Source organism: Salvelinus alpinus, chromosome 23 (genome assembly GCF_045679555.1).
Source record: "Salvelinus alpinus chromosome 23, SLU_Salpinus.1, whole genome shotgun sequence".
NCBI lineage: Eukaryota > Metazoa > Chordata > Actinopteri > Salmoniformes > Salmonidae > Salvelinus > Salvelinus alpinus.
The window spans coordinates 12,020,783-12,033,776 of NC_092108.1; positions in this window are offsets into that span (position 1 = coordinate 12,020,783).

Here is a 12,994-nt window from a genome sequence, read left to right on the forward strand (position 1 = left end):
AGAACAGTGACTAAGGTTCAGGGTAGAGTATCGGGTGGTAGCCAGCTAGAACAGTGACTAAGGTTCAGGGTAGAGTATCGGGTGGTAGCCAGCTAGAACAGTGACTAAGGTTCAGGGTAGAGTATCGGGTGGTAGCCAGCTAGAACAGTGACTAAGGTTCAGGGTAGAGTATCGGGTGGTAGCCAGCTAGAACAGTGACTAAGGTTCAGGGTAGAGTATCGGGTGGTAGCCAGCTAGAACAGTGACTAAGGTTCAGGGTAGAGTATCGGGTGGTAGCCAGCTAGAACAGTGACTAAGGTTCAGGGTAGAGTATCGGGTGGTAGCCAGCTAGAACAGTGACTAAGGTTCAGGGTAGAGTATCGGGTGGTAGCCAGCTAGAACAGTGACTAAGGTTCAGGGTAGAGTATCGGGTGGTAGCCAGCTAGAACAGTGACTAAGGTTCAGGGTAGAGTATCGGGTGGTAGCCAGCTAGAACAGTGACTAAGGTTCAGGGTAGAGTATCGGGTGGTAGCCAGCTAGAACAGTGACTAAGGTTCAGGGTAGAGTATCGGGTGGTAGCCAGCTAGAACAGTGACTAAGGTTCAGGGTAGAGTATCGGGTGGTAGCCAGCTAGAACAGTGACTAAGGTTCAGGGTAGAGTATCGGGTGGTAGCCAGCTAGAACAGTGACTAAGGTTCAGGGTAGAGTATCGGGTGGTAGCCAGCTAGAACAGTGACTAAGGTTCAGGGTAGAGTATCGGGTGGTAGCCAGCTAGAACAGTGACTAAGGTTCAGGGTAGAGTATCGGGTGGTAGCCAGCTAGAACAGTGACTAAGGTTCAGGGTAGAGTATCGGGTGGTAGCCAGCTAGAACAGTGACTAGGGTTCAGGGTAGAGTATCGGGTGGTAGCCAGCTAGAACAGTGACTAAGGTTCAGGGTAGAGTATCGGGTGGTAGCCAGCTAGAACAGTGACTAAGGTTCAGGGTAGAGTATCGGGTGGTAGCCAGCTAGAACAGTGACTAAGGTTCAGGGTAGAGTATCGGGTGGTAGCCAGCTAGAACAGTGACTAGGGTTCAGGGTAGAGTATCGGGTGGTAGCCAGCTAGAACAGTGACTAAGGTTCAGGGTAGAGTATCGGGTGGTAGCCAGCTAGAACAGTGACTATGGTTCAGGGTAGAGTATCGGGTGGTAGCCAGCTAGAACAGTGACTAAGGTTCAGGGTAGAGTATCGGGTGGTAGCCAGCTAGAACAGTGACTAGGGTTCAGGGTAGAGTATCGGGTGGTAGCCAGCTAGAACAGTGACTAAGGTTCAGGGTAGAGTATCGGGTGGTAGCCAGCTAGAACAGTGACTAGGGTTCAGGGTAGAGTATCGGGTGGTAGCCAGCTAGAACAGTGACTATGGTTCAGGGTAGAGTATCGGGTGGTAGCCAGCTAGAACAGTGACTAAGGTTCAGGGTAGAGTATCGGTGGTAGCCAGCTAGAACAGTGACTAAGGTTCAGGGTAGAGTATCGGGTGGTAGCCAGCTAGAACAGTGACTATGGTTCAGGGTAGAGTATCGGGTGGTAGCCAGCTAGAACAGTGACTAGGGTTCAGGTAGAGTATCGGGTGGTAGCCAGCTAGAACAGTGACTAGGGTTCAGGGTAGAGTATCGGGTGGTAGCCAGCTAGAACAGTGACTAGGGTTCAGGGTAGAGTATCGGGTGGTAGCCAGCTAGAACAGTGACTAGGGTTCAGGGTAGAGTATCGGGTGGTAGCCAGCTAGAACAGTGACTAAGGTTCAGGGTAGAGTATCGGGTGGTAGCCAGCTAGAACAGTGACCAAGGTTCAGGGTAGAGTATCGGGTGGTAGCCAGCTAGAACAGTGACTAAGGTTCAGGGTAGAGTATCGGGTGGTAGCCAGCTAGAACAGTGACTAGGGTTCAGGGTAGAGTATCGGGTGGTAGCCAGCTAGAACAGTGACTATGGTTCAGGGTAGAGTATCGGGTGGTAGCCAGCTAGAACAGTGACTAAGGTTCAGGGTAGAGTATCGGGTGGTAGCCAGCTAGAACAGTGACTAAGGTTCAGGGTAGAGTACCGGGTGGTAGCCAGCTAGAACAGTGACTAAGGTTCAGGGTAGAGTATCGGGTGGTAGCCAGCTAGAACAGTGACTAAGGTTCAGGTTAGAGTATCGGGTGGTAGCCAGCTAGAACAGTGACTAAGGTTCAGGGTAGAGTATCGGGTGGTAGCCAGCTAGAACAGTGACTAAGGTTCAGGGTAGAGTATCGGGTGGTAGCCAGCTAGAACAGTGACTATGGTTCAGGGTAGAGTATCGGGTGGTAGCCAGCTAGAACAGTGACTAAGGTTCAGGGTAGAGTATCGGGTGGTAGCCAGCTAGAACAGTGACTATGGTTCAGGGTAGAGTATCGGGTGGTAGCCAGCTAGAACAGTGACTAAGGTTCAGGGTAGAGTATCGGGTGGTAGCCAGCTAGAACAGTGACTAGGGTTCAGGGTAGAGTATCGGGTGGTAGCCAGCTAGGATAGTGACTATGGTTCAGGGTAGAATATCGGGTGGTAGCCAGCTAGAACAGTGACTAAGGTTCAGGGTAGAGTATCGGGTGGTAGCCAGCTAGAACAGTGACTAGGGTTCAGGGTAGAGTACCGGGTGGTAGCCAGCTAGAACAGTGACTAAGGTTCAGGGTAGAGTATCGGGTGGTAGCCAGCTAGAACAGTGACTAGGGTTCAGGGTAGAGTATCGGGTGGTAGCCAGCTAGAACAGTGACTAAGGTTCAGGGTTGAGTATCGGGTGGTAGCCAGATAGAACAGTGACTAAGGTTCAGGGTAGAGAATCGGGTGGTAGCCAGCTAGAACAGTGACTAAGGTTCAGGGTAGAGTATCGGGTGGTAGCCAGCTAGATCAGTGACTAAGGTTCAGGGTAGAGTATCGGGTGGTAGCCAGCTAGAACAGTGACTAAGGTTCAGGGTAGAGTATCGGGTGGTAGCCAGCTAGAACAGTGACTAAGGTTCAGGGTAGAGTATCGGGTGGTAGCCAGCTAGAACAGTGACTAAGGTTCAGGGTAGAGTATCGGGTGGTAGCCAGCTAGAACAGTGACTAAGGTTCAGGGTAGAGTATCGGGTGGTAGCCAGCTAGAACAGTGACTAAGGTTCAGGGTAGAGTATCGGGTGGTAGCCAGCTAGAACAGTGACTAGGGTTCAGGGTAGAGTATCGGGTGGTAGCCAGCTAGAACAGTGACTAAGGTTCAGGGTAGAGTATCGGGTGGTAGCCAGCTAGAACAGTGACTAGGGTTCAGGGTAGAGTATCGGGTGGTAGCCAGCTAGAACAGTGACTATGGTTCAGGGTAGAGTATCGGGTGGTAGCCAGCTAGAACAGTGACTAAGGTTCAGGGTAGAGTATCGGGTGGTAGCCAGCTAGAACAGTGACTAAGGTTCAGGGTAGAGTATCGGGTGGTAGCCAGCTAGAACAGTGACTATGGTTCAGGGTAGAGTATCGGGTGGTAGCCAGCTAGAACAGTGACTAGGGTTCAGGGTAGAGTATCGGGTGGTAGCCAGCTACAACAGTGACTAGGGTTCAGGGTAGAGTATCGGGTGGTAGCCAGCTAGAACAGTGACTAGGGTTCAGGGTAGAGTATCGGGTGGTAGCCAGCTAGAACAGTGACTAGGGTTCAGGGTAGAGTATCGGGTGGTAGCCAGCTAGAACAGTGACTAAGGTTCAGGGTAGAGTATCGGGTGGTAGCCAGCTAGAACAGTGACCAAGGTTCAGGGTAGAGTATCGGGTGGTAGCCAGCTAGAACAGTGACTAAGGTTCAGGGTAGAGTATCGGGTGGTAGCCAGCTAGAACAGTGACTAGGGTTCAGGGTAGAGTATCGGGTGGTAGCCAGCTAGAACAGTGACTATGGTTCAGGGTAGAGTATCGGGTGGTAGCCAGCTAGAACAGTGACTAAGGTTCAGGGTAGAGTATCGGGTGGTAGCCAGCTAGAACAGTGACTAAGGTTCAGGGTAGAGTACCGGGTGGTAGCCAGCTAGAACAGTGACTAAGGTTCAGGGTAGAGTATCGGGTGGTAGCCAGCTAGAACAGTGACTAAGGTTCAGGTTAGAGTATCGGGTGGTAGCCAGCTAGAACAGTGACTAAGGTTCAGGGTAGAGTATCGGGTGGTAGCCAGCTAGAACAGTGACTAAGGTTCAGGGTAGAGTATCGGGTGGTAGCCAGCTAGAACAGTGACTAAGGTTCAGGGTAGAGTATCGGGTGGTAGCCAGCTAGAACAGTAACTAGGGTTCAGGGTAGAGTATCGGGTGGTAGCCAGCTAGAACAGTGACTAAGGTTCAGGGTAGAGTATCGGGTGGTAGCCAGCTAGAACAGTGACTATGGTTCAGGGTAGAGTATCGGGTGGTAGCCAGCTAGAACAGTGACTAGGGTTCAGGGTAGAGTATCGGGTGGTAGCCAGCTAGAACAGTGACTATGGTTCAGGGTAGAGTATCGGGTGGTAGCCAGCTAGAACAGTGACTATGGTTCAGGGTAGAGTATCGGGTGGTAGCCAGCTAGAACAGTGACTAAGGTTCAGGGTAGAGTATCGGGTGGTAGCCAGCTAGAACAGTGACTATGGTTCAGGGTAGAGTATCGGGTGGTAGCCAGCTAGAACAGTGACTAAGGTTCAGGGTAGAGTATCGGGTGGTAGCCAGCTAGAACAGTGACTAGGGTTCAGGGTAGAGTATCGGGTGGTAGCCAGCTAGGATAGTGACTATGGTTCAGGGTAGAATATCGGGTGGTAGCCAGCTAGAACAGTGACTAAGGTTCAGGGTAGAGTATCGGGTGGTAGCCAGCTAGAACAGTGACTAGGGTTCAGGGTAGAGTACCGGGTGGTAGCCAGCTAGAACAGTGACTAAGGTTCAGGGTAGAGTATCGGGTGGTAGCCAGCTAGAACAGTGACTAGGGTTCAGGGTAGAGTATCGGGTGGTAGCCAGCTAGAACAGTGACTATGGTTCAGGGTAGAGTATCGGGTGGTAGCCAGCTAGAACAGTGACTAAGGTTCAGGGTAGAGTATCGGGTGGTAGCCAGCTAGAACAGTGACTAAGGTTCAGGGTAGAGTACCGGGTGGTAGCCAGCTAGAACAGTGACTAAGGTTCAGGGTAGAGTATCGGGTGGTAGCCAGCTAGAACAGTGACTAAGGTTCAGGTTAGAGTATCGGGTGGTAGCCAGCTAGAACAGTGACTAAGGTTCAGGGTAGAGTATCGGGTGGTAGCCAGCTAGAACAGTGACTAAGGTTCAGGGTAGAGTATCGGGTGGTAGCCAGCTAGAACAGTGACTAAGGTTCAGGGTAGAGTATTGGGTGGTAGCCAGCTAGAACAGTAACTAGGGTTCAGGGTAGAGTATCGGGTGGTAGCCAGCTAGAACAGTAACTATGGTTCAGGGTAGAGTATCGGGTGGTAGCCAGCTAGAACAGTGACTAAGGTTCAGGGTAGAGTATCGGGTGGTAGCCAGCTAGAACAGTGACTAAGGTTCAGGGTAGAGTATCGGGTGGTAGCCAGCTAGAACAGTGACTAAGGTTCAGGGTAGAGTATCGGGTGGTAGCCAGCTAGAACAGTGACTAAGGTTCAGGGTAGAGTATCGGGTGGTACCCAGCTAGAACAGTGACTAAGGTTCAGGGTAGAGTATCGGGTGGTAGCCAGCTAGAACAGTGACTAAGGTTCAGGGTAGAGTATCGGGTGGTAGCCAGCTAGAACAGTGACTAAGGTTCAGGGTAGAGTATCGGGTGGTAGCCAGCTAGAACAGTGACTAAGGTTCAGGGTAGAGTACCGGGTGGTAGCCAGCTAGAACAGTGACTAAGGTTCAGGGTAGAGTATCGGGTGGTAGCCAGCTAGAACAGTGACTAAGGTTCAGGGTAGAGTATCGGGTGGTAGCCAGCTAGAACAGTGACTAAGGTTCAGGGTAGAGTATCGGGTGGTAGCCAGCTAGAACAGTGACTAAGGTTCAGGGTAGAGTATCGGGTGGTAGCCAGCTAGGACAGTAACTAGGGTTCAGGGTAGAGTATCGGGTGGTAGCCAGCTAGAACAGTAACTATGGTTCAGGGTAGAGTATCGGGTGGTAGCCAGCTAGAACAGTGACGTGGGTTCAGGGTAGAGTATCGGGTGGTAGCCGGCTAGAACAGTGACTAAGGTTCAGGGTAGAGTATCGGGTGGTCGCCGGCTAGAACATTGACTAGGGTTCAGGGTAGAGTATCGGGTGGTAGCCAGCTAGAACAGTGACTATGGTTCAGGGTAGAGTATCGGGTGGTAACCAGCTAGAACAGTGACTAAGGTTCAGGGTAGAGTATCGGGTGGTAGCCAGCTAGAACAGTGACTAAGGTTCAGGGTAGAGTATCGGGTGGTAGCCAGCTAGAACAGTGACTAAGGTTCAGGGTAGAGTATCGGGTGGTAGCCAGCTAGAACAGTGACTAAGGTTCAGGGTAGAATATCGGGTGGTAGCCAGCTAGAACAGTGACTAGGGTTCAGGGTAGAGTATCGGGTGGTAGCCAGCTAGAACAGTGACTAAGGTTCAGGGTAGAGTATCGGGTGGTAGCCAGCTAGAACAGTGACTAGGGTTCAGGGTAGAGTATCGGGTGGTAGCCAGCTAGAACAGTGACTAGGGTTCAGGGTAGAGTATCGGGTGGTAGCCAGCTAGAACAGTGACTAGGGTTCAGGGTAGAGTATCGGGTGGTAGCCAGCTAGAACAGTGACTAGGGTTCAGGGTAGAGTATCGGGTGGTAGCCAGCTAGAACAGTGACTAAGGTTCAGGGTAGAGTATCGGGTGGTAGCCAGCTAGAACAGTGACTAAGGTTCAGGGTAGAGTATCGGGTGGTAGCCAGCTAGAACAGTGACTAGGGTTCAGGGTAGAGTATCGGGTGGTAGCCAGCTAGAACAGTGACTAGGGTTCAGGGTAGAGTATCGGGTGGTAGCCAGCTAGAACAGTGACTAGGGTTCAGGGTAGAGTATCGGGTGGTAGCCAGCTAGAACAGTGACTAGGGTTCAGGGTAGAGTATCGGGTGGTAGCCAGCTAGAACAGTGACTAAGGTTCAGGGTAGAGTATCGGGTGGTAGCCAGCTAGAACAGTGACTATGGTTCAGGGTAGAGTATCGGGTGGTAGCCAGCTAGAACAGTGACTAAGGTTCAGGGTAGAGTATCGGGTGGTAGCCAGCTAGAACAGTGACTAGGGTTCAGGGTAGAGTATCGGGTGGTAGCCAGCTAGGACAGTGACTATGGTTCAGGGTAGAATATCGGGTGGTAGCCAGCTAGAACAGTGACTAAGGTTCAGGGTAGAGTATCGGGTGGTAGCCAGCTAGAACAGTGACTAGGGTTCAGGGTAGAGTATCGGGTGGTAGCCAGCTAGATCAGTGACTAAGGTTCAGGGTAGAGTATCGGGTGGTAGCCAGCTAGAACAGTGACTAAGGTTCAGGGTAGAGTATCGGGTGGTAGCCAGCTAGAACAGTGACTAAGGTTCAGGGTAGAGTATCGGGTGGTAGCCAGCTAGAACAGTGACTAAGGTTCAGGGTAGAGTATCGGGTGGTAGCCAGCTAGAACAGTGACTAAGGTTCAGGGTAGAGTATCGGGTGGTAGCCAGCTAGAACAGTGACTAAGGTTCAGGGTAGAGTATCGGGTGGTAGCCAGCTAGAACAGTGACTAAGGTTCAGGGTAGAGTATCGGGTGGTAGCCAGCTAGAACAGTAACTAGGGTTCAGGGTAGAGTATCGGGTGGTAGCCAGCTAGAACAGTAACTATGGTTCAGGGTAGAGTATCGGGTGGTAGCCAGCTAGAACAGTGACTAAGGTTCAGGGTAGAGTATCGGGTGGTAGCCAGCTAGAACAGTGACTAAGGTTCAGGGTAGAGTATCGGGTGGTAGCCAGCTAGAACAGTGACTAAGGTTCAGGGTAGAGTATCGGGTGGTAGCCAGCTAGAACAGTGACTAAGGTTCAGGGTAGAGTATCGGGTGGTACCCAGCTAGAACAGTGACTAAGGTTCAGGGTAGAGTATCGGGTGGTAGCCAGCTAGAACAGTGACTAAGGTTCAGGGTAGAGTATCGGGTGGTAGCCAGCTAGAACAGTGACTAAGGTTCAGGGTAGAGTATCGGGTGGTAGCCAGCTAGAACAGTGACTAAGGTTCAGGGTAGAGTACCGGGTGGTAGCCAGCTAGAACAGTGACTAAGGTTCAGGGTAGAGTATCGGGTGGTAGCCAGCTAGAACAGTGACTAAGGTTCAGGGTAGAGTATCGGGTGGTAGCCAGCTAGAACAGTGACTAAGGTTCAGGGTAGAGTATCGGGTGGTAGCCAGCTAGAACAGTGACTAAGGTTCAGGGTAGAGTATCGGGTGGTAGCCAGCTAGGACAGTAACTAGGGTTCAGGGTAGAGTATCGGGTGGTAGCCAGCTAGAACAGTAACTATGGTTCAGGGTAGAGTATCGGGTGGTAGCCAGCTAGAACAGTGACGTGGGTTCAGGGTAGAGTATCGGGTGGTAGCCGGCTAGAACAGTGACTAAGGTTCAGGGTAGAGTATCGGGTGGTCGCCGGCTAGAACATTGACTAGGGTTCAGGGTAGAGTATCGGGTGGTAGCCAGCTAGAACAGTGACTATGGTTCAGGGTAGAGTATCGGGTGGTAACCAGCTAGAACAGTGACTAAGGTTCAGGGTAGAGTATCGGGTGGTAGCCAGCTAGAACAGTGACTAAGGTTCAGGGTAGAGTATCGGGTGGTAGCCAGCTAGAACAGTGACTAAGGTTCAGGGTAGAGTATCGGGTGGTAGCCAGCTAGAACAGTGACTAAGGTTCAGGGTAGAATATCGGGTGGTAGCCAGCTAGAACAGTGACTAGGGTTCAGGGTAGAGTATCGGGTGGTAGCCAGCTAGAACAGTGACTAAGGTTCAGGGTAGAGTATCGGGTGGTAGCCAGCTAGAACAGTGACTAGGGTTCAGGGTAGAGTATCGGGTGGTAGCCAGCTAGAACAGTGACTAGGGTTCAGGGTAGAGTATCGGGTGGTAGCCAGCTAGAACAGTGACTAAGGTTCAGGGTAGAGTATCGGGTGGTAGCCAGCTAGAACAGTGACTAAGGTTCAGGGTAGAGTATCGGGTGGTAGCCAGCTAGAACAGTGACTAAGGTTCAGGGTAGAGTATCGGGTGGTAGCCAGCTAGAACAGTGACTAAGGTTCAGGGTAGAGTATCGGGTGGTAGCCAGCTAGAACAGTGACTAAGGTTCAGGGTAGAGTATCGGGTGGTAGCCGGCTAGAACAGTGACTAAGGTTCAGGGTAGAGTATCGGGTGGTAGCCGGCTAGAACAGTGACTAAGGTTCAGGGTAGAGTATCGGGTGGTAGCCAGCTAGAACAGTGACTAAGGTTCAGGGTAGAGTATCGGGTGGTAGCCAGCTAGAACAGTGACTATGGTTCAGGGTAGAGTATCGGGTGGTAGCCAGCTAGAACAGTGACTAAGGTTCAGGGTAGAGTATCGGGTGGTAGCCAGCTAGAACAGTGACTAGGGTTCAGGGTAGAGTATCGGGTGGTAGCCAGCTAGGACAGTGACTATGGTTCAGGGTAGAATATCGGGTGGTAGCCAGCTAGAACAGTGACTAAGGTTCAGGGTAGAGTATCGGGTGGTAGCCAGCTAGAACAGTGACTAAGGTTCAGGGTAGAGTATCGGGTGGTAGCCAGCTAGAACAGTGACTAAGGTTCAGGGTAGAGTATCAGGTGGTAGTCACTGTTCTAGCCGGCTAAGGTTCAGGGTAGAGTATCGGGTGGTAGCCAGCTAGAACAGTGACTAAGGTTCAGGGTAGAGTATCGGGTGGTAGCCAGCTAGAACAGTGACTAAGGTTCAGGGTAGAGTATCGGGTGGTAGCCAGCTAGAACTAGTCGACTAAGGTTCAGGGTAGAGTATCGGGTGGTAGCCAGCTAGAACAGTGACTAAGGTTCAGGGTAGAGTATCGGGTGGTAGCCAGCTAGAACAGTGACTAAGGTTCAGGGTAGAGTATTGGGTGGTAGCCAGCTAGAACAGTGACTAAGGTTCAGGGTAGAGTATCGGGTGGTAGCCACTGTTCTAGCCGGCTAAGGTTCAGGGTAGAGTATCAGGTGGTAGCTAGCTAGAACAGTGACTATGGTTCAGGGTAGAGTATCGGGTGGTAGTCACTGTTCTAGCCGGCTAAGGTTCAGGGTAGAGTATCAGGTGGTAGCTAGCTAGAACAGTGACTAGGGTTCAGGGTAGAGTATCGGGTGGTAGCCAGCTAGGACAGTGACTATGGGTCAGGGTAGAGTATCGGGTGGTAGCCAGCTAGAACAGTGACTAGGGTTCAGGGTAGAGTATCGGGTGGTAGCCAGCTAGGACAGTGACTATGGGTCAGGGTAGAGTATTGGGTGGTAGCCAGCTAGAACAGTGACTAGGGTTCAGGGTAGAGTATCGGGTGGTAGCCAGCTAGAACAGTGACTAGGGTTCAGGGTAGAGTATCGGGTGGTAGCCAGCTAGAACAGTGACTATGGTTCAGGGTAGAGTATCGGGTGGTAGCCAGCTAGAACAGTGACTAAGGTTCAGGGTAGAGTATCGGGTGGTAGCCAGCTAGAACAGTGACTAAGGTTCAGGGTAGAGTATCGGGTGGTAGCCAGCTAGAACAGTGACTAAGGTGCAGGGCAGGGTACTGGGCGGAGGCCGGCTAGTGGTGACAGTCTGATGGTTTAACAGTCTGATGGCCTGGAGATAGAAGCTGTTTCTCAGTCTCTCGGTCCCAGCTTTGATACACCTGTACTGTCTTCGCCTTCTAGATGGTAACGGGGTTCACAGGCTGTTGCTTGGTGGCTGAGGTCCTTGATGATCTTCTCTTGGCCTTTGTGACACCGGGTGCTATAGATGTCATGGAGAGCAGGCAGTGTGTCCCTGGTGATGTTTTCGGCTGATTTCACCACCCTCTGGAGACCCCTGCGGTTGCAAACGGTGCAATTGCCATACCAGGCGGTGATACAGCCCTACAGAATGCTCTCAACATTTCATCTGTCGAAGTTCATACAGGTCTTAGGAGCAAAGCTTAATTTCTTCAGCCTGCTGTGGTTGAAGAGGCACCATTGCACCTTCTTCACCATGCTGTCTGTGTGAAGGGACCATTTCAGGCTGTCAGTGATGTGCACGCCGAGGGACTTTAATCTTTTGAACCTCTGCACTGCAGCCCTGTCGATGTGGATGGGGGCATGTTCTCTACTTTCTCCTTTAGTCCATCATCTGCAATCTGTTCCTTCCTTTTGTTGACGTTGAGGTACAGATTATTTTCCTGGTACCTCTCCCTGCAAGTGCCAGCTGCCGATAACCCCCACACAAGACGGGGCGGGGCCGACAACGGTGGCTAGCTAGCCATACAACGGTAGACCGTGTCCTTCGCCCCCGTTTATTCTGGCACTGTTTTCCCACAGTTCTGGCGGCGAGAGCAGGTGTTCGGCAGGCGGGAGCGAAGGACACTGTGCTAGCTTAGCCAGATAGTCTTCCCAGTACACAGCAGGCGGGAGGCAGGAGCGACACCGTGTTCTAGCTAGCTAACTAGCAAGCTAAATGCATCATACGGGCCAGATTTCTGTACTTTGAAAGTTACATATCTTGATAACTTGATTGCTGACATGCAAAACATTGTTGGACTATATCAACAATGGACTAATGAAACAAATACAAACACTTTAAAAAAAAAAGTGCAGTATAACTGCAGGACACTGCAATATAACTGCAGTTAGAGTGCAGTATAATTTTGTCAATATGGGGGCGCTGTTTCCACTTTGTAAAAAATCGTGCCCAAATTAAACTGCCTCGTACTCTATTCTAGCTCGTACAATATGCATATTATTATTACTATTGGATAGAAAACACTCAAGTTTCTAAAACCGTTTGAATTATATCTGTGAGTAAAACAGAACTCATTTTGCAGCAAGCTTCCTGACAGGAAGTGAATAATCTGAAATCAAAGCTCTTTTCCAGGGCCTTCCTATTCATTTGCTTGAAATCTATGGATATACATGCACTTCATACGCCTTCAACTAGATGTCAACAGGCAGTGGGAGGTGGAATGGGGTGTCTAGCTTGATCTGAGGTCGAACAAGAGCTTTTGGAATGACGTGACCCCAATTTCCTTTGTCTACCAAGGCCCGGGAAGGAACCCTAGATTGACTTCTGAAAAGCTTTCAGTGTACACGGCTAATATCTCCGGCTTTGATTTTATTTGATACATGTGATAATATCATCGTAAAGTATGTTTTTTCAATATAGTTTTATCAGATTATTGAACGTTTATCGGGAGTTTTGGCGTTTTCCGTTCTCTGCGTTTGGTGAAGATGGACATCTTCGCGCCACTTGGCTAGCTAAGGTTGCTAATTCGACAGGAGAAGAGGACATTCTAAAACCAAACAATGATTTATTCTGGACAAAGGACTCCTTGTACAAGATTCTGATGGAAGCTCAGCAAAAGTAGGAACCATTTATGATGTTATTTCGTATTTCTGTGGAAAATGTTTAGTCCTATTTTCCGCCCTCATTGCGGGCGCTGTCTCGCTATAACGTAAGCTGTATGTCGTACTAAAGTTATTTTTAAAAATCTAACACAGCGGTTGCATTAAGAACTAGTGTATCTTTCATTTGCTGTACAACATGTATTTTTTAGTAAAGTTTATGATGAGTTATTTGGTCAGATTAGGTGAGTGTCAGAAATATATCCGGAGATTCTGGGATAAAGTTGCTACATTTTCACAATGTATAACCACGGATTTCAGCTCTAAATATGCAAATTTTCGAACAAAACATAAGTGTATTGTATAACCTGATGTTATAGGACTGTCATCTGATGAAGTTGGTCAAGGTTAGTGATTAATTTTATATCTTTTGCTGTTTTTTTGCGATCGCTACCTTTTGCTGCTGATAAATGGATTGTGTGTTTGGCTATTGTGGTAAGCTAATATAATGCTATATTGTGTTTTCGCTGTAAAACACTTAAAAAATCTGAAATATTGGCTGGATTCACAAGATGTTTATCTTTCATTTGCTGTACACCATGTATT